The sequence below is a fragment of the Vulpes vulpes genome, chromosome 12 (genome assembly GCF_048418805.1).
Source record: "Vulpes vulpes isolate BD-2025 chromosome 12, VulVul3, whole genome shotgun sequence".
Classification (NCBI taxonomy): domain Eukaryota; kingdom Metazoa; phylum Chordata; class Mammalia; order Carnivora; family Canidae; genus Vulpes; species Vulpes vulpes.
The window spans coordinates 54,885,158-54,907,224 of NC_132791.1; positions in this window are offsets into that span (position 1 = coordinate 54,885,158).

Genomic DNA, 22,067 nt, shown 5'->3' on the forward strand with positions numbered 1-22,067 from the left:
GAAGGAAAGAATCACATTTTATAATCTATTAGGTTCCACTTAGGACTAGAAAGAAAGAAGAAAGAAGCAATTTTCTATTTTGAGCAAATGCACAGGGTGACGATGAGTCAAGTAAATTAGCTAAGAAACAGTGCTAGGAAGAAGGAGAGAAAATAATTTGCTATTTTTTTAAAAAAATGGCTGGGGTGACAATGATTTAATTACTTTAGCTAAGAAATGAGTCGTGCTTATGGTATCTTTTAGGGGAGAGGTCTGGAGACTTGAATCTAGGACAAATCTGGAAGCTTGACAGCAAGCAGAGAAAGAAACAAAGATTTGATAAATGATACAAAATGATATTGTCATCTGTATCTGTCTTTCTGGGGAATCATTGGGAATGGTAATGAAAAGTTCAGGGGGCAGCCCAGGTGGCTCAGCGGTTTAGCACCGCCTTCAGCCCAAGGCCTGATCCTGAAGAACTGGAATGGAGTCCCATGTCAGGCTCCCTGCATGGAGCCTGCTTCTCCCTTGGCCTGTGTCTAATGCCTCTCTCTCTCTCTGTTTCTCGTGAATAAATAAATAACATCTTAAAAAAAAAAAAAAAAGTTCAGGGTTCTATGTCCCACATTCATGTCTTCCTGTATCCATGTCAGTCTGTTAAAGAAGTCTGCTGAGATAAAACCAATGGACAAGAAGCAGAGAGTGTATCATCTCAGGCCAAAATAGGATTGTAGGGGATTCATTTGGAATAGACACAGTAGAAACGCAAAGGAAGGGACGCCTGAGTGGCTCAGCGGTTGAGTGCTTGCCTCTGGCTCAGGGTGTGATCCTGGGGTCCTGGGATCAAGTCCCACATCGGGCTCCCTGCATGGAGCTTGCTTCTCCCTCTGTATGTCTCTGCCTTCTCTCTGTGTCTTTCATGAATAAATAAATAAAATCTTAAAAAAAACACACACACACACAAAGGCAAGTTCAGTGATATGTAAGTCTTCATCTCTATTCATTTTGTTTGTTTTTAAAAAGATTTTGAGAGAGAGAATGGATGAGAGCAAGAGCAAGAGTGAGACCAAGAGTATATAAGCAGGGGAGGGAGCCAGACAGAGGGAGAGGGAGAAGTAGGCTCCCTGTTAAGCAGAAAGCCGGATGCAGGGATTGATTCCAGGACACTTAAGGATCTTAAGGCAGATCCTTAACCCACTGAGCCACCCAGGCACCCCCCATTTTGTTTGTTTTATGTTTCATTTAACAATAGCTCTAGTTTCTTTTGATTCAGTGTCATTATCAAATAATGCAAATAATAGGTGATACGTAAAGAATTTACAAGGTGCCAGGCACTATGCTAAGTAGTTAAAATTTATTAATTAATCTCAAGAAGGGACTATTATTTATTTTCCCTTTATAGATGAGGAAATTAAGATACAGGAGAGGTTGGATAACCTAAACCTGCACACAAAGCTAGTAACAAAACTTGTGTTATTGTCTACTCTGGAATATTCTCAGGACTTTTAGAGTGCTAAGCACTTTTTATTGTATTTGTGTGTTTGTGCAAAACGTTTTTTGAATTATGATATTCTATCCTAATACTGAAAACTGAGGGGCACCTGGGTGGCTCAGTTGGTTGGGTGTTGGACTTTTGGTTTCAGCCGGGCTCATGATCTCAGGGTTGTGGGATCCAGACCGGGTCAGGCTCCATGTTTAGTGTGGAGCCTGCTTAAGATTCTCTTTTTCTATCCCTCCCCCACTTGTGCTTGCTCTTTCTGAAAAATGGGTAAATCTTAAAAATAGAAAAAAAGAACGAAAAGAATAAGGGGTGCCTGGATGGCTCAGTTGGTTAAGTGCTCAACTCTTGGTTTCATCTCAGGGTCTTGGAATCAAGCCCTGGGTCAGGTGCCACACTTGGCAGAGTCAGCTTGTCCCTTTCCGTCTGCTCCTTCCCACCCCTGCTACTCTCCCCCATAAATAAATAAAATCTTTAAAAAAACAATTAAAAAAAAGAAAACTGAGCAGAACTTTCAGGTCTTCACAGAGATTTTAAGGTAGAAAAACGTAGCTACTCTTTCTTGTGAATTCAAACAATTTCTGGGAGCATTCATCCACGTGAGCATTATGTAATTGTTGAATCAGAGCTGTCTGGAAGGTTTGGGGAATGATATATTATTCATATTACTAATTGCCTTATCACTAAAATTATGACTTTACACAATGTTTATTGTGATATTCTTTAGGTAGAGTTTAGTTATTAAATGATTTCTGACTTTAGGTATACATATGAATCAAGGATAGCTTGCCATGTTCTTTTCAATACTGATATTTAACAACTAATAAAATATTAAATTTACACAATTCACCTACAGAAAAGAGCTGATGGGAAGTATGAAAAGAGATGGCTGCAAATAGATTTAAAAAGTGTGAGAGAAAAATTTATTTATATAAGTTAGCAGAACCCTGTCCCCCTCTTTAGAATTGTAAAGGATGAAAAGTGAAACAAAGAAATCAGAAGATATTCTTGTTAGGCATAAGGTCTCTCCATCCTGTAATATAAGTAGTTCATAAGAGCACTACTCCATCGTCTGGAAAAAGAGTGGGTATTCTGGGGTTGCTTCCCCTCCTTTTTTTCCTCAATGATAGTGTGCTCACACGAGAATACTATTATACTTTAAACTCTAAGGGTGGAATCAAATTTCTTCATTTGTATTTTAGCTACTATCTAGTGCTATGCTTTGCGTAGTGGAGGGTGTTAATATTGATTTAGCTGGGTGTGCCGGTTAATTTTATGTGCCAGCTTCACTGAGCTCAAGGATGTTGGTAAAACATTATTTTTGGAGAGCTGGTGGTAGATTTCAGCTTGTAAAACATTTCTGGATGTATCTGTAAGGAGGTCTCTGGAAGATTAGGATTTAAACAGCAGACCAAGTAAAGATCTCTCTTACCAATGTGGTTAGGCGTCATCTAATCCACTGAGGGCCTAAATAGAACAAAAATGTTGAGGAAGGGCAAATTCATTCTTTTTGTATGAGACATCCACCTTCACCTGTCCTCAGACACTGACACTCCTGGTCTTTGTGGTCTCAGATTCAGGACTGGGGGTCTCAGGCTTTCAGATCAGGATGGACACCACTGGGCTCCCCAACCCCCAACCCTCTTCCCGAGTCTTTAGTTTGGACTGGTTATACCAGTGGCCTTCCTGATTCTCTGGTTTGGAGATGGCAGATAGTGGTTGACCTCCATGACAGTGTGAAACTATTAGTTATATATATTGGTTCTGTTTCTCTGGAAAATACTAACTACTACACGAGGAGATAGAATGGATGAGCAGATATTTAGTTTCAGGTGAGAGACACACAAACATTTGGCCTTCAAGACACACAAAGAAGTGTGTATAACTTGGGAGATTAAAGTCAAATATACACAGGCACCAATAATGCAGAACTGTGCCCTAGTAATTAGTCCATAGCACCTGCTTCACAAAAATACCACTTGACAAATGGCTCATCCTGAGAAAAATTCCAGGAATAGTTCTGTCCTGATTTGCTTTCTGATCTTAAATAATTTATTACCTTCTATCATTCTACCTCATTTTCTACATCTATAATAGGATATTCTATCAAGGTGCCACAAGAGTCCATTAGCTAAATGTGCTGTTGCAGATGGAATTAGGTGTTATGTGCTGCCTGCTTGGAAATATTTTCTGAGAAACAAGTCAAAAGTATTTTTAAAATAGAGTTATTCCTAAAACAAATGACATAATTAAATGCAAATATATGGGCAGAGCATTATGTGCTGACAGCTTACACTTATAGAAAGTCAGTACATCTAAGTATTTCCTGTATCAACCATTACTCATCCAAACTGATATAAAATATAGAGGAATTCGTGATCATAAGCAGATATAATCAAAACCTTATTTTGATAGATACCTACATTACAGTTACTGTGGCAACCCACAACTTTTCTTTTCCTGCATCACATATTAAAGCCACATGATGTTTTGGCAAATGACATTTTAGCAGCCCGGGTTCTAAGTACAAAAGTTAATGACCCATCTCGGTGAACTGTATTATTTTTCAGTCTTACTTGTTCAGTATTATGGAGGGAAGTAATAAAGTGCTACAGTTCCTGGAAAAAAATGGTCAAACTTTATTTTTAGTGTAAATAGTCAGAATTGAGGTATATTCACAATAAGTAACAAATATATAAAAGCTTTTAGGGAGCTTCCTAGTGCCAGACTTATTTAAATGGTAATTGATAATTTTTGAATCTATAATTTTTGAATCTTTTGAATCTTGAGCTTCACTTATTGGTTTAGTTTATACCATTATTATTATTATTATTATTATTATTATTATTATACTGTTATTAAATAACAAAAATGTTTTTTGTTTTTCAGATATGTGTTGTGTTCAGGTCACCACACCAAGATCACAGGTAGGGGCTAACAATCTATTGTAAACTGCACATTTTTTTGGAACTTCCTTTTTAAATAAAAGTCTTTTTTGTTAGCATAATACACACATATACAGAAAGGCACATAAACTGCATGTAAGCTCAGTGAATTTTCAAAGTGAACACTGTGTAATCCCCACTTTGATCAAAATACAAGAGCATTAGTAATACTCCAATAATTTGTTTCCAGTTTGGGCTAATATATTAGTGACCACTTTTGTATGTCTTTGGTAAACATAGTTCCATAGCTCAGAGTGCAAATACTGGATCATAGGGTATACATATGTCTAGCTTTTGTAAATACAGCCAAACAGGATTCCAAAGTTGGACCAATATGCATTCCTGTCAGCAACATATGAGAGCCCTAGATGCTCCACGTCCTTATCAACTCTTGTTATTATCTGTCATTTACATTTTAGTCATTCCAGTAGGCATGTAGTGATGTTGCCTTCCACTTATATTTTCCATTTCCATGATGAGTAATACAGTCGAATACCTTTTGCATAGATTCATTGACTAATTAAAAAATCCCCTGTTGGAGAGGTCTGCTCAAGTCTTATGCCCATTTTTTCTAATGTTATATCTTTAATATACTGATTTGGGAGAATTATTTACATAATTTGGATATGAATCAGATATATGTATTACAAATAACATATTCCACTCTGCAGTCTGCCTATTCATTTTCTTAATGTATCCTTGGCAAAAGGTTCTTAAGTTTAATGTAGCCTAAATGATCATTTTTTTTCCTTATGGTTAATTATTTTTTGTGCTTAAGAAATTCCCTACCCCAAAGTCATAAAGGCTTTATTGTTTTCTTTTTCATATTTAAATCTACACAACATTCAGAATGGATTTTTTTTTTTAAGATTTTATTTATTTATTCATGAGAGACACAGAGAAAGGCAGAAACACAGGCAGAGGCAGAAGCAGGCTCCCTGCTGGGAGCCCCATGCAGGACTCGATCCCAGGACCCTAGGACCCCAGGATCATGCCCTGAGCTGAAGGCAGACACTCAACCACTTAGCCACTCAAGCATTCCCAGAATAGATTTTTTAGTATGGTGTGAGATATGGTCCAATATATTTTTTTCATATTAATATCCTATTCACTCACTACCATTTGTGGAAAAGAACATATTTTCTAAATCATGTTTTTGAGACAAACCTATATGAGAAGGCACATTCAGAAAACATTAAGTCTTTAAAAGCAGAACTGTATATAATCATGTGACTAATTTGGAATGCTTTAGATTGCCAATATAGATGTAAGAAATTTGATTTATCTTTTTTTTTTTTTTTAAAGATTTTACTTATTTAGTCATGAAAGACATAGAGAGAGGCAGAGACACAGGTAGAGGGAGAAGCAGGCCTCATGCAGGGAGCCCGACAAGGGACTCAGTCCTGGGTCTCCAGGATCCCGCCCTGGGCTGAAGGCGGCGTTAAACCGCTGAGCCATAGGGGCTGCCCTTGATTTATCTTTAGAGTTGGCAAACTTCTTATGTAAGGAAGGAGACAGTAGGAACACCTGACTGGCTCAGTCAGTTCAGCATGCAACTCTTGATTTTGGGGTAATGAGTTCAAGCCCCATGTTGGGGGTGGAGCTTACTTAAAAAAAAAAAAAAAGAATGAGTAAATATTTTAGGCTTTGGGGTCATATAATTTCTGTCCTGACTACTCACTTATTCCTACAGTGTGCTACTGTAGCAAAAAGAATAGCTATAGACAACATGTAAATAAATGGGCATGGTAGTATTCCAATCAAAATTTATTTACAAAACTAAGTAGAAGGTTTGATTTGGCCTGATGGCTATGGTTTGTCAACTCCTGCTCTACATTGTCAAAAAATGACCAATAATTATGTATTTCTCTATTTCTTTGTATCAGTGAAAACGTGTTACAGGAATAGGCCTTTGGCAGACAGATGGTCTGATCCCTCTTAGGAATGGTTCACAGGAGATACTGATTCATCCAGTCTAAGCTACCTTAGCTGTTTCATGTGTATTTAAGTTAAGACTGAATGGATCAATATTACTTCTCCAGTGAATCATCCCTAGGCAGTCCTTTAGTGAGACTTTTCAGAATGGTTTGGAAGGAAGGATTAATGTGGTATAAAGTTCCCTGAGAGGAAAGGGAATGGAATTCTTGAGGACCTGATTGGATCATCCTCCCAAGTCAGGCTATTTTATTGGCAGCTTGATAACTCTGTGGGGACCTGAAGATCGGGGAAGTTTGCACCTAACACTGGAAACACTGCTGGGTTCCTTGTTTTAGTGCAAATGAACTGTGTTCTCTACCTAAACTAAAGACTGTATCCTCACCCTGTGTCCATAGCCTGTTTTTGTCAATCACTTCAGAAACTCTCAGAATAGGGGCACCTGGGTGGCTCAGAGGTTGAGTGTCTTCCTTCAGCTCGGGTCATGATCCTGGGGTTCTCCTCATGAGGAGCCTGCTTCTCCCTCTGCCTATATATCTGCCTCTCTTTGTGTGTCTCTCATGAATAAATAAATAAAATCTTGAAAAAAAATTAGAAACTCTTATGATAGTTACTTTTCTTGTTACAGAAAATAACCTTCATTGTAAGTGAATATCAGAAACTGATTTAAAAGCCACACACCAATCACAAATCAAGAAAAAACATCTTTAATCCATTTACATTTATATTTACATTTTCCCCTTCTGAAAATGTTCTTTTTTTGCACTTCATGATATTTTATTATCAGCTTAATGAACACTGTCAGTTTTGTATGGGTCTAAACAGAAAAGTGAAGTTGTCAATGCATTTTGCTGAGGGATTTAAGCTTCAACCTCTCGTTTAATTGTCAAATTTCCATTCACAATTTATGTATTTTAATCAACCACTATAAGTTTTAAATGGCATCATTCAAGAATCTGTGAAAAGTGAATCAAATTTTATTTAAGTAGCTGCTTAATCAAATCATAGGATTTTAGAGATAACAGCAGTGGACAAGTTAGCTGCCACAGAGCATTGTCCTAAATGTTTTCTGGAAACTTCTCTCCTACTAGGTTCCTCAACTAGACACAGCTGTTTGAATCAGAAGTTGTTCCCTTCATACACATTTGGCCAACAAGCACTGTTCCTAGACAATCTGGAACTGAGACCAAGGGATTTTTAGCCTGGGTGTGGCTGCTGTCTTGAATACAGGAAATGAAAACTCAAGAGCTGCTGTTTGTGTTATTTTCCACATGTGACCTGAAAATCATAGTGAGCTGGACTACAGCAATAGTGAAAAATAAAACAAATGCAGAGGTTGGGATAGAGGGCGTCCCTGCATGGCTCTAAGCCTTCAGTCTATTCCTGAAGCTCAGCTTCAACCCAGCTTCTGTGAAATGCACATTTATTCTTTAAACCAATTCCTTCTTCTCTCTTTCTATCTCAAGCTAGGTAAAGGGGGTTTCTGTTAGTCATAATTAAAAATATTTCTAACTAATACATCATGTAGTCCACACTCCTCATTGTACAAAAGAGAAACACAAGTTCAGGAATGATAAATGATTTGCTCAAAGACCCCCTTTTCAATGACAGACTAGAACCTAGCCTTCTCCCTCTTTGCCAGGTTTTGCTCCAGGTGATGCTAGATAGACATTTATTGAATAAATGAATGAATGAATGACCCCATGAATGAATTAATCTTTAATTTCAGCTTGTAATTAGCTTTTCCTAATGGGTTTGCTCTCTTCTTTTGGCCCGAATAAGTGACAAACTGCCTCTGGACTACTTACTTCCAGAAGGGAAAACACTCAGCTTTAGAGTTGTGCTTCTCCTGCTCAGTTTGAGCTAATTATGGAAAGGCCTTATTTGGTATAGTAGATTCTGTGCACTGCCCAGGTGTCCCCTTCAGAAGGAGGCATTCATTTCTCTAGCTCCTGGCTGCTGAAGGTTTGTAACTGTTGCTCCTTCTAGTTGTCCCACTGAAGGGAATTGCCTTGGCAAGATTATGCAGGTTATGCCTTTTCCTTGGGGTCTGTCCTCAATGATTGCTGATGCCAGGAAACAAAAGTCCGGTCCCTTGCCTCAGCTCAGCACAATTCTGAAGGTCATTTCATCTCCAGGCTTCCTTTGCAGCTGTGTGGAAGTTCAACAACTCCCTCTGCCCAATCTTCCTTACTCCCTCACAGGGGCTTATTCCTGAGCACACTCCTTAATTTAAAACTTCTGCATGCACAAAGTTGGTTTCTGTGGGAATCTTATCTAAGACAGTACTACTTTCACTCTGTTACCAGAGTAAAAGATAAGAGGAGCAGAAAAGCTACATAAAGCAATTTGTGTCAGAAAGTTTAAGATTCCCCCAAAGTTCTCCTATCTCACAAATGAAACTCTATTTTTTTCATTCTAATTGATATTTTTAAAATAGTGTTAGCTGTGAATTATTTTAAACTGTTTACTTAAGAGATGAAAAGTATAGCATCTTGGGCATCTGAGGGGCTTATTTGGTCAAAACATCTGCCTTTGGCTCAGGTTAGAGTTAGATCTGGGCTCTGGGGTCCTCGGGCTGAATCCCGTGTTTGCCTCCCTGTTTAGTGGGGAGTCTGCTTCTCTCTCTGCCCCTCCCCACCTGCCATTCTCTCTCGCTCAAACGAATAAGTAAAATCTTTAAAAAAATTTTTAAGTAAAAAAAAACCCAACACATCTTGTATCTTGTATTCTATTAACCACTTTCTAATAAATTACTTTTATATTTTTAAAACTCTGCTTAATCCATATATAACATTAATTACACTACAGCTGTCTCCTTTGCTGGTCTTTCCTGCTAGATTGTCTTGTCTTTGAATATCTAGCACCTAACTTTCAGACTGTCTCTGAGCAATTCAGGTAATGTTGGTTGAATAAATAGGTTGCATTCAGTTGAAAATCAGAAAAAGATTATAGCAGGAAAATAATTCTTAAACTGAAGGCCTGAATCACATTTCATTAAATAAAATTTTTTTAAAAATTTTTCTTAAGTTTTTATTTATTTTAAAGATTCTATTCATATCTTTGAAAGAGTGACAGCACAGTGGTGGGGAGGGTGGGAGAGGGAGAGAGAAGAGCAGACTCCCCACTGAGCCTGGGGTCATGACCTGAGGGACCCAGGCGCCCCTGAATAAGATTTCTTAAACTCAGAAGCCTTGAGATATTAACAATGGATTGTCAGAAAGACATTTTAGAAACTTGTTTGTCTCTAAAAGAATTAGTATCTGGATTTCTGAGTTTGGCAACATGTGAACTAAACAAATGTAGAAAACCATTCCCTTGGGATCCCTGGGTGGCGCAGCGGTTTAGCGCCTGCCTTTGACCCAGGGCGCGATCCTGGAGACCCGGGATCGAATCCCACATCGGGCTCCCAGTGCATGGAGCCTGCTTCTCCCTCTGCCTATGTCTCTGCCTCTCTCTCTCTCTCTCTCTGTGACTATCATAAATAAAAAAAAAAAAAAAAAAAAAAAAAAAGAACCATTCCCTCAACAAAATGCTGAAAGAGATTCAGTTTTAGTTTCCTTCAATTTTTACTTTGAAAAATTTCAAAGCTACAGAAATTTTTTTCAGTTTGGGGCCATTACACTCAAAGTCTGTAAACAAACAAAAAACACTTGCCCTTTTTTTTCTTTCTCTGAGTGTCTTTATGAAGTCATGGGTTATTTTTTAATTAAATTTATTAGTCTATGAGAGTCTTATTATTTTTGATCCATAAATTGTCACAAATTTGACTGAAGAGTTCTTTTGATCTGACTTCTGTATCTCTTTAACATTATATTAGTCTTTTAGTATTTCTTTGCATTCTCGCTCATATTACATGGCTGACCTCACAAGAAAACAAAGGAAATTCCTATTTGCTAGAAAAAAAAGATAACTGAAAGCCAAAGCAGATTATAATTATAAACTGACACTGAGGTAGCCTGGGAGGCTGTGAGGGGACCTGGAACTGGATCTTAACAGCTAGGGGTGATGAGCCCCTTAACCTGGGTGTAGCATGGAATAGAACTGAGATCTCTGTATAAAGCAAGTGCCCTTCAAAGAGCTGCAAGTACCATGAAAGGGGACTGAAAACTGTTCATAAGGCCAGAGAGACAGCAAAGATCCAGAAACTCAAGGAGGAGGAAAAAAAAAATCCCCGGTGAGAGAAGAAAATCATTACACCATTCAGTGATTCAGGATGAATTTTAAATTACCTGAGTGGGCAGTCTGGGTGGCTCAGCGGTTTAGCCCCGCCTTCAGCCTAGGGTGTGATCCTGGAGACCCAGGATCGAGTCCCAAGTCAGGGTTCCTGCATGAAACCAGCTTCTCCCTCTGCCTGTCTCTCTCTTTCTCTCTCTCATGAATAAATAAATAAAATCTTAAAAAAAAAATTACCTGAGTGGTATGGACATCTCCAAGGTACTCTTGGCATACCTGGCAAAGGCATTCATAAAATCCCTTTGGAGGGACACTGTAATAATCTACAATTCCACATTAGATTTTCAGAGAAATAACAACTGCCATCCAAGATATACACATAATCAAAACGTTAAAAGACACATGAGTAATGACTGTCATGAACACAGGAGTACTGAAAATCTAGACAGTTGATAAAATAGAATATTTGGAGAGATACTATAAAATTAGTATCTTTTCTTAGACAGAGTATATATGTGAGCGAGGGAGTTGGGGGGGAAGGAAGAGGAGCAGACTCCACACCCAGCATGGAGCCATTACCCTGAGATGGCAACCTGAGCTGAAATCAAGAGTTAGATGCTTAAATGACTAAGCCACCCAGGCACCCTTAAATTAGTATCTTTTTTTTTTAAATTAGTATCTTTAAATGATCAAACATATAAGGAACTATGACTAGAGATTAAATCACTGTGCAAAAGTGTATTTGATATAAAACCCAAACACAATGACCAGAAATGAAAAATTAAGTCAATGAAATTATAAGAGAAACCCATGGTGTGAATAAACAGATCAGATACAGATGAATAAAGCGGTAATCAATTAGAGCAGATACTAAGCCAGTAAAATTGAGCAAAGTACCGGAATGAAGAGATAGATGTCTAAGAGAAGCTCTACTAGAAAAAAACTGTAGAGAATGTTTGTGAGATAATAGTGGGTAAGAAATTTCCAAAATTGAAACATGGTATGAATCCTCAGAAAAATGAAATACACAAAGTTTGAGCAGCAGGATAAACAAAAATAAAATCCCTACCTAGAATACCAAAGAAAACACAATAATCTTAAAACCAATCATAAAGAAAGGGCAGATTAGGCAAAAAGGATTGAAATTAGACTGCTAATAAATATCTAAGCAGTAAAACAAGGTTACAAGACAATGCAACAGTGTCTGTGAAGTGCTAAGAGCAAAAAATAAAACATAGAATTCTGTACCTAGTAAGTAAACTATTATTTAAGAGAAAGAGTGAAAATTAATATTTTCAGATACAGATAACCACTGAAAGAGATATTAAGAATGTATAGAATAGTCAACTGCTACTATTTTTCAGTTTTTGACCAACACTACACTTAAAAAGAAAACCACTGGCTTTGTAGAATATTTAAATAGCTTTATTGTATTATAATTAACATATAAGTTAACTATATATAAGGATACATATGCATTTTGTACATTTTTTGACATGTGCATACACCTATGAAACCATCGTCACAATCAAGGTAATGAACATCTATACATCAACCTCCAAAATTTCCTCATGCACCTCTTTATTTTTATTTTTTAAAGATTTTATTTATTTATTCTTGAGAGATACAGACACCGAGAGAGGCAGAGACACAGGCAGAGGGAGAAGCAGGCTCCATGCAGGGGGCCTGACATGGGACTCAATCCCGGGTCTCCAGGATCAGGCCCTGGGCCGAAGGCGGTGCTAAACTGCTGAGCCACCGGGCTGCCCCTCATGCACCTTTTTAATCTCACCGTCCATCTCATCCCCTGGAAACTACTGATATGCTTCCTATCCTTATGAAATTAGTTTGCAGTTTCTAAGATTTTATATAAACAGAATCATAAAATACGTACTTGTTTTTATCTGGTTTCTTTCACAGAGGTTAAGTATTTTGAGATTCATCTATGTGGCTGCAGGCAGCAATAGCTCATTTTCTTTTTTTATTCCAGAGAGGTATTTCCTTTGTATGAATATACTAAAATCTGTTTATTCATTCATCTGCTGATGAATATCTGGATTGTTTCCAGTTTGGGGCCATTACAAAGAAAGTTGCCAGAAATAAGTCTTTTTTATTGAGATATAATTGACAATAAAACATTGTATCAGTTTCAGATGTACAATGTAATGACTCAGTATTTGTATGTATTATGAAATAATCACAATAACAATAATTAAAATAAAAGTCTAGTTAAAATCCATCATAGCACATAGTTGCAATATCTTTTCTTGGGAAGAAAACTTTTAAAATTTACTCTTAGCATCTTTCAAATATACAATATTACTAACTATAGTCACCATGTTGTACATTACATCCCCATGATTTTTTTTACAACTGGAAGTTTGTACCTTTTGAGCACCTTTGATCACCTATTTTGCCCATCCCCCACTCCTTGTCTCTGGTAGCTACCAATCTGTTCTCTGTACCTATATGTTCAGTCTTTTTGTTTTCAGAGTCCACATATAAATGAGATCATACAATATTTGTCTTTCTCTGAGCATAAACTTCACTTAGCATAATGTCCTCAAGGGCTATCCATGTTGTTGCAAGTGGCAAGATTTTATTCTTTTTTATAACTGAATAATATTCCTATGTATGTATGATACACACACATTTCCTTTATCCATTCATCCATCGATGACACTTAGGTTACTTCCATGTCTTGGCTCCTGTAAACTTACTGCATTGAACACAGGGGTGCATATATCTTTTCCTGTTAGTGTTTTCATTTTCTTTGGATAAATACTTAGAAGTGATGGATCATATGGTAGTTTTATTTTTAATATTTTGAAAAACTTCCATACTGTTTTTCCATCATGACTGCACCAATTTATATTCTACCAACAGTGTTCAAATATTCCCTTTTTGTCCAGTCACACCAAAACTTGTCTTTTAGATAGATAATAGTTATTCTAACAGATATGAGGTGGTATCTCATCGTGGCTTTATTTGCATTTCATGGATAGTGATTGTGAACATCTTTTCATGTACTTATTGTACATTTGTATCTCCTCTTTGGAAAAATGTCTATTCAGATCCTCTAGCCATTTATTAAACTGGATTGTTTTTTGCTAGTGAGTTGTATAGATTCTTTATATTTTTTTAATATTAGCCCCTAATCAGATATGATCCGCAAATATTTTCTCCAAGTCCACAGGTTGCCTTTTCATCTGGTTGACAGTTGCCTTTGCTGTGCAATAAAAATAAGTCTTTGCATGGATAAATACTTTTATTTCTCTTAGGTAAAAACCAAGGAGTGGAAAGTGTGGATTATATGGGGAGTATATGTTTAACTTCTTAATAGTTTTTAAAAGTTGTTATTTTGCATTGCATTCAGTGATGAGTGGGAATTTCAGTTCCCCTAGATTCTTGCCAACCCTTGGTATGGTTACTCATCTTAATTTTAGCCACCAGAAAAGGTATGTAGCAGCATCCAATTGTGATTTTAATTTCTAATGACTAATGATGTTGAATATCTTTTCATGTGTCTATTTCCCCTTTGTACATCTTTTTGATAATTTGATAACTTGATAATTTTTTCAAATATTGATCTATTTTAAAAGTTAGGTCATCTCCTTATTGTAAAAGTTTTTTTATATATATTTGGGATATAAGTTCTTTATCAGTTTACTATTTGTGAATATTTTCTCCCAGTCTGTGGCTTTCTTTCTTTTCATTCTCTTTACAGTTGCCTTTGACAGAGCAAAGGTTTTTAATTTTGATAAAATCGAGTTTATTAATTTTTTTCTTTAATGTATGGTGCATTCTGTGTCATATCTAAGAAATCTGTGCCTAACCCAAAGTCACAAATATTCTCCCATTGCTTCAAGGTTTAAGATTTAGGTTTTACATTTAAGTCTATGATCGATTTTGAATTAATTTTTATATATTGTGTGAGGTAGGATTAAAGTTCCATTTTTTGCATATGGGTATCTAATTTTACTCTTTTGTTATAGCTGATTTAGCTATTTATGGACCTTTATTTTTCCTCATAAATTTCTGAGTAAATTTTAGTAGTTCCTCAAAAATCCTACCACAATTTTAACTGAGATTACAATGAATTTAAAGGTCAATTTGGGTAGAATCAATATGACCTTAAGTTTCCCCAATTACATCACAGAAATTCTCTTGCCTTAGTCGTCAAAACCACCTCCATATTTCTAAATCCTACTGAAAATTTCATTGTGATTACACTATAACACTGCCTCTCCAATGAAACACTTTTTTTCACTTTGCTTCCAGGACCCTACACCAGGGGTCAACAAACTTTTTCTACATGGGGACCAGATAGCAATTTGAGTTTGTGGACCAAACAGTTTCTCTTACAGTTACTCAACTATGCCATTACAGTATGAAAGCAGCTAAAGAAAATATATAAATGAAATGTGGTAGTATATTCCAATAAAATTTTATTTATAAAAAAAGGCAGTGGGTCAGATTTAGTATCTGTAAGCCACGGTCTGCCAATCTCGCTTTTTGTTTTCATCCCACCTTACTGAAAACTTCTCTGTCTCTTGTGCTTATTGTTCCCTATCTCCTTAACCTCTCAACACTGGAGTATTCCAGGACTCAACTTTCCTTCTGTAGGTATAATCAATTTCTTGGTGATTTCATCCAATATTAGGATTTTAAATACTTTATCTATATTAATGGCTGCCAAATAGGTAGGTCCAGTCCAGACAACTTCCTGAAATCCAGCTGTTACATTCTATGTCTTATTTGTTGTGCCCAAGATTGCGAATCCGAGAAACCACCAAGGAGCTGACACCAATGCAAGCGCACGAGGGTTTATTAGCAAGCTCGAGCTTGGTTCCAAGTATACCCGACACAGAGGAGCAGGGACTTGGACCCCGAAGTGGGTTACAGCTGGGTTTTTTATAGGCTGGTCTAGGGGATCTCCAGAAGGGATGGAAGAATTCTAAGATGGGACTTTCTACCATGGGCGTGGGCTCTGTTGTCTTTCTGATATGGGATTCTCTGCCGAGGGCAATTCTGAGCTCTGTTGTCTTTCTGATATGGGACTATTTGCTGAGGACATTGAGGACATTCCGCAGTTTTTCCCCTTAAAGTTCAGCTCTTATTCACAGAGACCTAAGATGGCTGTACTTGTGCTAATGCTAAACTTTAGGTGGGATGGCCTTAATTTTTCTCGGCCTCCACATTATTAATATCTCCACCTGGATAACTAATAGGCATTTCAATCAATATATGTTCAAAACTAAACTCCCAATCTTTTTTCATAAACCTAGTCTGCTTTCACCATAATAATTGATGACAACAATATATTTCCAGTTGCTCAGACCAAAACCCTTGGCAATCACCCCTTCCTTTTTTTTTTTTTTAAGATTTTATTTTATTTATTCATGAGAGAGAGAGAAAGAGAGAGAGAGAGAGGGGCAGAGACACAGGCAGAGGGAGAAGCAGGCTCCATGCAGGGAGCCTGATAAGGGACTCGATCCCGGGACCCCAGGATCATGCCCTGGGCCGAAGGTAGGCACTAAACCACTGAGCCACCCAGGAACCCCCATCTTTTCAAAATCATCCTAATGGCTCTGCATTTTATTAAGAGTGAAAACCACAGTCCTTGTAATAGCCCACGTAAACTGGCACCCACTCCCCACCTCCTTGCACCACCATATCATTTCTATGATTTCATCTCCTACTATTCACCCATAAACCACTTTGCTCTGGTCACTGCATTATCTTTAAAGACAGCAGCCATGAATCAGTCTTACAACACTGCACTAGCAGTTTGCTGTTTGGAAGGCTCTCCCCTTCGATATATGCATGGTTAGATGGTTTATTTCCTTGTCTTTGCTCAACTATCACTTTTTTTCGTGAGACCTTCCCTGATCACATCATCACCCTATAGTTCCCGGCTTCCCTCCTTTTTCTTCCTTACCTTTCTTCAACTTACTTATCACCTTCTAATTTACTTGTTAATTTTGTTTACTGTCTATCTATCACCTCCAGAAGTAAGTTCCCCCAGGGCAGTGAATTAGTGAGACTCCCAAAAGGAAATAGATGGTACATTTAAAACAGTTTGAGAATGATTTACTTGTAAAGAGACTATTTACAAAACTATGAGTATAGGGGAACCCACATGGATAGTAGCAGATGAGCTGTTGCAACCCAGGCCTGAAGAGGAAAGGGAAGCTCTTACCCAAACCGAAAGGAGAGAACTATACAGAACTCACCTTGAGAAAAGCTTTGAAGGGTTGTGCAGCCTGAGGCAACCTCCCAGGGATTTTGGAATGTTGAATGCTGTGAAAACAATCCAGTGGAGAGATGGGGGGGAAAAAAGATTTGGTAGAGGAGAGGGATAATAATTGTAAGAAAAATGTCCTTAAATGATTCTAATATACAGTAACTTGGGATATGATCAAAGTTGTCTTATATGTAATTAGGAAAAGAATGGGCTATCTAGGGCAGCCCTGGTGGCTCAGCAGTTTAGCGCTGTCTTTGGCCCAGGGCGTGATCCTGGAGACCAGGGATTGAGTCCCATGTTGGGCTCCTTGCATGGAGCCTGCTTCTCCCTCTGACTGTGTCTCTGCCTCTTTCTCTCTGTGTGTCTCTCATGAATAAATAAAATCTTTAAAAAAAAAAAAAAAGGGCTATCTAATAAATGATGTTGAGGCAAACCTTTTCTATAAAAAATATAAAATTAAACCTCACCCTCATATTACAAACAAAAATAAATTCTAGATGGCATAAAGGACCAAACATAAAAAGCACAACTTAAATGCTCAAAGGAAAATGTATTAGAACATCTTTATGACAACAGAGTAGAAAAGAACTACTTAAAAAGTTACAAAAGCAAAATAAATAAAAGATCTTTTAAAATGGATACACTAAAATAAACTTCCATACTACTTTCAGGTTTATTATAAATAGTGTTAAAAGACAAGTCACATTATGGAAGAAGACATTTACATCACAGATAACAGGATTAGCACCCAAAATATATAAAAAGGAATCAGTAAGAAAAAGCCAGACAATCCAAGAGAAAAAAGTGGACAAAGGATATGAACACATTCATAAAGGAAAACTGTAATGACTAATAAACACAAGATGATCTACCTCACCTGTAATTCAGAAATGCAATTAAAACATGATGCCATTTCATATCCATCGATTTGACAAAAATGAGAAACCATATATAAGGATATGGAAAAATGGGACTGCTCTCACAGTGTTGACTAGAATATAAATTGTACAACTACTTTAAAGAACAATTAAAAAATTCCTGAAAGGGGACACCTGGGTAGCTCAGTGGTTTAGCGCCTGCCTTCAGCCCAGGGCATAATCCGGTAATCCTGGGATCGAGTCCCACATCGGGCTCCTTGCGTGGAGCCTGCTTCTCCCTCTGCCTGTGTCTCTGCCTCTGAGTCTCTCATGAATAAATAAATAAAATCTTAAAAAAAGAATTCCTGAAAGGATTTATGTATATACCTCATGAGTCAATGGTTCTGCTTCCTCATATAAATTCAGATAAACTTTGGGTACAAGAATCCATGTGCTGGAGTTTTTGGTAAATTTGTTTGCAATTTCAAAAAAACAAGACAATACTATTGTTCAAGAGACATGGATAAGTTAGTCATTCTTATAATGGATTGAGACATAAAAGACCCAGAAATTTATGCAACAAAATAGATAAATCTCAAATAAAAAAATAGATCTCTAAAACCTAATGTATGATGAAAATAAATTACAGAATACATGGAACATAACACTATTTTCATTTTAAGATCTCAAAACAACATATTGTTTTGAATATACACATATTTGGTAAAAGTATAAAAATAAGTATGGAGTGATATCCACCAGTAGTAAAACAGTAATTATACCTGAAAAGAGGAGAAAGAAAAGGAAGTGGGACTTCAGCTTTTTAAGACTTTGTGACTTATAAGGAAGGACATTTTTAAACAAATATGGCAAAATGTAACCTCTGTCAAATGTGGGAATGAGATTCATGAGCATCTGATACTCTAGATGCTAAAATTTGAACTATTTCATAATTAAGTTTTAAATAAATCAGTAGTAGGAACGCCCAGGTGGCTCAGTGGTTGAGTGTCTGCCTTTGGCTCAGGCTGTGACCCCTGTGTCCCTGGGTCCCCACAGGGAGCCTGCTTCACCCTCTGCCAATGTCTCTGCCTTTCTCTGTGTGTGTCTCTCATGAATAAATAAATAAAATCTTTAAAAAAATCAATCCCTAGTAACTTAAGTACTGTACTTTAAAAATTAAACATTGTTTTACTCACTGAAAAAAAAAATTTAAACATGTATTAGTTACCATAATAAAAACCCCCAATTTACCAATCTTTTCACCAAATCTCATTTTTGTACCTAACTACAATTGGCCCTTGAACAACAATGGGGGTTAGGGGCATTGAACTCCTCACAGTTGAAAACTGACACATAACTTTTAATTGCTCCAAAACCTAACTACTAATAACTTCCTTGTTGGCCCTACTAATAACATAAATAATTAACATATATTTTGTTATATGTATTATACTCACAATTTTAATAATAAGGTAAGCTAGAGAAAAGAAATTAGTAAGGAAATCATAAGGACAAGAAAATACATTTATAATACTGTACTCTATAAAAAAAATAAGGCCCACATAGAAGTGCACCTGTAAATAGTTCAAGTACTTGTTGTTCAAAGGTCAACTGTACTAACATAAAGCATATGTATTTTTTAAAAGTATGTAGATTTTTATTTATTTGTATGTATCTGTATATGCATAAATGTGGGCAAAAATACTTTTTTTTTTTAAGATTTTATTTATTCATAGAGATGCAGAGAGAGAGAGAGACAGAGGCAGAGACACAGGCAGAGGGAGAAGCAGGCTCCATACAGGGAGCCCGACGTGGGACTCGATCCAGGGTCTCCAGGATCATGCCCTGGGCTGCAGGCGGCACTAAACCGCTGCGCCACCGGGGCTGCCTCAAAAATACTTTTTTGAATGTAAATGGCTTCATAGAGAACATAAATTCTGCGACTTGCTTTTCACTTGATGGTATATATATTTTGCACTTATCTTTTCAACACGTGCATAATATCCTAAAGCTACACTTCCTGTAATTGTTTCCCTAAATTTGGAAATTTAGGGTGTTTTCAATTTTTTAAGATTATAAACAATGCTACAGAAATTCCTGTACATATCTCTGAGTGTTCACTTATTTATTACTCTTGTGTACTATGGAGATAAAGACTGACAAACAGGCCCGTGCCTGGCTGGGCTGGGTGGTATAAGTCCTCCACCCCTTACTGGGACACAGAGCAGTCACGTTGCCTCAGCAGCCAAGGGCTGGTGCTGGGTTTGGGGAGGCTCTGGAGATGGAACAATAGACTACGTCTGTGCCAGGACAGGCTTTTGGATGACCCAGCAGTGGGGAATGACAGGAGATCAGGAGTATCCCCAAATGTAGGACACTTGCCCCACCACCCTGTTGTCTCTCGCTCAAGTCCTGGAGTCTAAAACACAGTCTTAGAAGGGTTTTCCTCTGGTAGAGAGTCTTAGCCCACTTCCTGGAAGATTATGGTTTCTTAAATTTTAATGTCAGTTTTCCCTTCAAAAAGGCCCTATCACTTACATCCCTTCCAGAAATTTATGAGATTCCCCATTTCCTCACATCCATGCTACCTTTACAAATAATGGATATAATCAGTTTAACTTTTGCAAATTTCATAAACAAAGAAACTTTCATTTTAATTTACATTTTTCTGATCACTAGAGAGACAATAATTCTTCTTTTGTGAACTTTATATAATTTGTCCATTTTTCACGGGGTTATCTTTTACTGAGTCATAGGAGCACTTATATCTTAAAATTATTTTGATCATTATGTTGGTGGCAAAAACCTCTAAACTTTATAGTAGCTTTCACAGAGTACAGAAATTTACACAGATTTATCTATAAACATAAATCTTCAATTTTGGGGGATTTTGATAGATCATGTTTAAACTGTTCATGTCCGTAATTTTCAATTGTCTCATCTAGGAACATTGTATGTCTTTTATTTTAAGGTACAGGTTTTTTTTTTTTTTAAGATTTATTTATTCATGACAGACATAGAAAGAGAGAGAGAGGCAGAGACACAGGCAGAGGGAGAAGCAGGCTCCATGCAGGGAGCCTGATGTGGGACTCGATTCCAGGTCTCCAGGATCACACCGCGGGCCGAAGGCAGTGCTAAACCACTGGGCCACCGAGGCTGCCCCAGTTTTTTTTTTTTTTTAAGTCGATTGCTATTTTATAGTTTTGTCTGCTAATATAAACAAGATTTTTTTCTTATATATATATATATATATATAAATATATATATCTTGAAGAAAATTTCAAAGCCACTGGTTTTAATAAAATAAACATGTAAATTATTAATCTTTACTGCTCCTAATGGTAAGTTTATTAAAAAAATCTGTTGAGATATTCAAATTAATGTAAATAAAGAATGGGACATAGGATTAATAAAATTCAAGGAAAAAAAAATAGGAACTGCTAAAAATGTTCAGTGATACTGAAATAATTTAAAAACATTAAGTTAACCTAAGTCAGTCAATTTTCCTCCATATATATAATATAGATACTTAATGAAACAATAGCAAGTCAGGGAATTTACCAGTGACTGCGTTTTAACAACTTTCAGCATTCTATTCTAAGAACAAATTTCAAATATGAAACAACTTTTTATGTAGGTATAATTTCCACATAAATAAAGCTAAACATGGGAGATGAAAAATTAATGTAGCAAACCTTTTGACATGCATAAACCATTTTACAGACTACTAAATACTTTATATATATATATATATATATTTTTTTTTTTTATTGGAGTTCGATTTGCCAACATATAACACCCAGTGCTCATCTCATCAAGTGCCCCCCTCAGTGCCCATCACCCAGTCCCCCCGTCTCCCTGTCCACCCCCCTTTCCACTACCCTTTGTTCGTTTCCCAGAGTTAGAGGAGTCTCTCATGTTCTGTCATCCTCTCTGATCTAAATACTCTTCTTACAAGTATAAGAAGGCATTAAAGATAGTCAATGACTTCATGTCAAGTATAATATGAAGAATTTAGAAAAGTCTTTGATCTCCTAAAATCATTTTATTATTTTTAAATTATTTTAAAATATGACATTTTATATCCAGTATGGATATACCTATGTTTTGCCAACAAACAAAGCTTGCATTAAGAATCCTACAAAAATTAAAAACCCTGTATCATCATTGAATGGGAGAAGAAACACAGTCCCAGAGAACACAATGTTCACTAAGAAAAGAGAATGGGGATCCCTGGGTGGCGCAGCGGTTTGGCGCCTGCCTTTGGCCCAGGGCGCGATCCTGGAGACCCAGGATCGAATCCCACATCAGGCTCCCGGTGCATGGAGCCTGCTTCTCCCTCCGCCTGTGCCTCTGCCTCTCTCTCTCTCTCTCTCTCTGTGACTATCATAAATAAATTTAAAAAAAAAAAATTAAAAAAGAAAAGAGAA